This window comes from Sorex fumeus, unplaced genomic scaffold (assembly GCF_029834395.1).
Source record: "Sorex fumeus unplaced genomic scaffold, SorFum_2.1 ptg000034l, whole genome shotgun sequence".
NCBI classification, from domain to species: domain Eukaryota; kingdom Metazoa; phylum Chordata; class Mammalia; order Eulipotyphla; family Soricidae; genus Sorex; species Sorex fumeus.
The window spans coordinates 11,436,339-11,439,776 of NW_026606091.1; positions in this window are offsets into that span (position 1 = coordinate 11,436,339).

Sequence of the window (3,438 nt, forward strand, 5' to 3'; positions counted from 1 at the left end):
TCATTACATTCCTATGGAAAAGAATTGCTTGAGTTTTACTTCTTTAAAAATAAATTTATTAATTTTTCTAAATATATCTTCTCAAATGGCATTCGTCTTAAGTCTTGTGAAACACGTATGAGTTGACATACAGTGCCTGTTAAAATTCCATTTTGTGGAATTTAAGAAATCTTGGCAGGAGACAACCGTTTTCCTGATGTGCAAGATGAAACTGTTTTACATTCAGTTAGCAGCATTGCAGTGGTCGAGGTGCACACATAGGAGTGACCTCTTAGGTTAGGCCCAGAGGACCACATGAGGCTCTACAATCATGTGGTTCTGTCCTGGGATGTGACTGGACAGACGTGTTCTTGTTCACAACTCCTGTCCTTTGTATTATATGGTCCAGAAATGATATTATAAATATTCAATGTTCCTTGACAGATAAATAGTATTCCCACCCCCGTAAGGAGGTCAGGAACTATACATTGACTGCTCTGAGCCAGGTATTTCTTCACAGACATGCCCCGGCCCTGTTTCACTGAATAAAAGTCTACAGGATCTCAACTCTCTTATCACCAGTACCTACAGGTGTTAATGACTCTTGGGATTTCTAATTTCAAGCTGTCTATCAAAAGTGGAACTTGCCAAGGAAGCAAAACAAAAAAGCAGTTCTCAGTGTTTCTGAAAAGTTGTGCATGGAGTGGGCTGGAGGAGGAATAACTGGAAATGGAATCGCTGCAACTCTTCAAATTCTCAAGAAGTGTCCTAGTCAATAGTATTAAAAATGATTTAATGCCCAAATGTCACTGTAGCACTATAGTAGCACTGTGCTCCCATTGTTCATCGACTTGCTCGAGCAGGCATTGTGAGACTTGTTACTGTGTTACTGTGTTTGGCATATTGAATATGTCATGGGTAGCTTGCCAGACTTTTGCCGTGTGGGCGAGATACTCTCGGTAGCTTGCTGGGCTCTCCAAGAGGGGTGGAGGAATCGAACCTGGCTTGGTTGGGCCGGCCGCATGCAAGGCAAATGCCCTACTGCTGTCAGTTTCACAAATTTATCCCAAATAGCAGCTTCTGCCTGTGTAATTAAGACACATCCTCATCACCCCGTGGAATGAAGATACTGGCATCCCTTCGAAGCAATCAGATAGAGATGGCTTCAGATGAGCCAGAGAGGTCATGGGGCCGTGATCCAGTGGATAGGGCACTTGCTTTGCACCCTGTCAACCTGGGTCAGATCCCTCAGCAGCACATATGGTCTCTTGAGCCCCACCATGAATGATCCCTGAGCACAGAGTCTGGATGGATTAAACCCTGGACACTGCTGGGTGTGCTTCCTGCTCCCTCCCAAGGAAGTTAGAGATGTCTAATATTGACAATTGTCAACCAGATTCTTTTGCAGTGAAATGTATGGTTGTTGGTGTAATTGAGGAGGAGGATGTTATTATAATCTGCACAGTTAATTACTGGACGTAGTGAAACAGAAAGTGTATGTGTGTGTGTGTGTGTGTGTGTGTGTGTGTGTGTGTGTGTGTATGAGAGAGAGAGAGAGAGAGAGAGAGAGAGAGAGGTGGTAGAGATGGATGGAGGAAGAGAATATTTCAGCAGGGTGAGTTGAATTTATTGAAAAATTCTCAAACATTCCTTCTCCCTTTTTAGTTTGGGTTTCTAATGTTTGACTCAGATGACCTACTCAATAAATTGTGGCTACTGGTGGTTTTGGTAATATTTTACTTCTATTTCTGTTCTTTTTTCTTCTTTCCTCTACTATTTTTATGTGGACTGGTTGGGGAGCAGGGACAGATTTGGCTGCCTTTTTGTCTCTTTCTTTGTAGAATACTTTTCAAACAGCAGGATACTTCTAGGTGGAGCTGTAGAAGATAAAGGTATGTTGCTTTATACATCTCTTACCTATCTTGTTATGTTACATAGAGAGGCCTGTATATATGCATAACTATATATAGTGTACAATACAACCTAATCTTTTATTTTACAATAGTGATGTTTATATATACTGTGGAAATATTTCTAGTCAGCTTGTTGCTGTCACTTCACTCTGATGCACTTGAAACTACACTTTGTTTTCTTCCCGGGACACATTAGCTAGAGAAGGTCATGGTGGAGACCCCAGAGGCAGGCTAGGGGGAGGAAGGACTGAGCCCAGCTAGGATTTCCCATGAAGGAGCTCCGATCTGTTACCCCACACAGGTCCCATCCTGGCTCTGGACTTTAGGTGCCTAAGACTCAAGTTACTGGGGAGTGAGGGCCAGGAGACACGGGTGGCTGTTCTTGGGAGTGTAAATGTTGCCGCAATCAATGGCAGTGGGTAGTGGAGGCAGGCGAAGACAGGAGGAAGGGCCGTGCCAATACTACTCATGTCTACACCAAACCAGCCGGCAAAGAAAGCATCATGGAACCCATGCTAGGAACTTTGAAGTTCTTCACAACATTCAATACTGTGGCATTGTAGAGGCAGCAAAAACTCAAAGACATGGAATTTAGGCAAAACAGTAAATATTTTCATACTGGTCCCTTGATCATGGCAGTCCTGGAGTGAGTAAGAACTGAGCCAGCCCCAGTTGAGTAAGTAGTGTCAAGTATGCTGTATCTGTTCACACTGGTCCACACTGTGAAGTTCATGGTGGGTGGCTACACTTGAGTTTGTCTTTATCCAGATACATTTTTTCATTGTTATTTTTTTATTACATTTTTACTTCCTCCTCTTTCTTTTCATGGTATAGTTGCTAATGTTGCTGACATAAGCAGGGATTGCATGCATGCTGTGGTGCTCTCTGGGTCTTATACCAAACTGTGGTGCTCGCACACTTGGCCACAGTGCTCACTGAGGTTTGTATTCCATTAGTTTTGATGCTGGCACATGTGGTCATCGCCAGATACTTTTTTTTTTTTTTTGCTTTTTTGAGTCACACTCAGTGATGCTCAGGGGTTACTCAGGAATTACTCCTGACAGTGCTTGGGGGACCATATGGGATGTTGGGAATTGTACCTGGGTTGGCTTCAGGCAAACGCCCTACCTGCCGTACTATCGCTCCAGCCCCACCAGATACATTTTAAGGGGAGTTTTAGGATGTCTCTTAGTTGGAGGAAGCAATCAGAACCCAACATCATAAATTTTGTGGAGACAGAAAAGAAAGGCTCACATAATACACCATGAACAGACTCCTTAAATTCAGTGTTTAGAAACTACTACTGGTTCAGCAGAGTGTTTGACAAAGGGAATCATCCTCTCAAAGATAGGATGAGTGAGTGTACAACAGTTCTGAGGAATGTTGTGGTGCATTTATTTGTAATGTAAAGCCAGAGGGAAAGTATAGGGGTTAAGGCACTCACCTTGCATGCTGCCAAGCACGGTTTGATTTTTGGCAGTGCATGATGCTCAATCACCTCTGGAAGCAACCCCTGACACAGAGCAAGATGCAGTCACTGAGCACT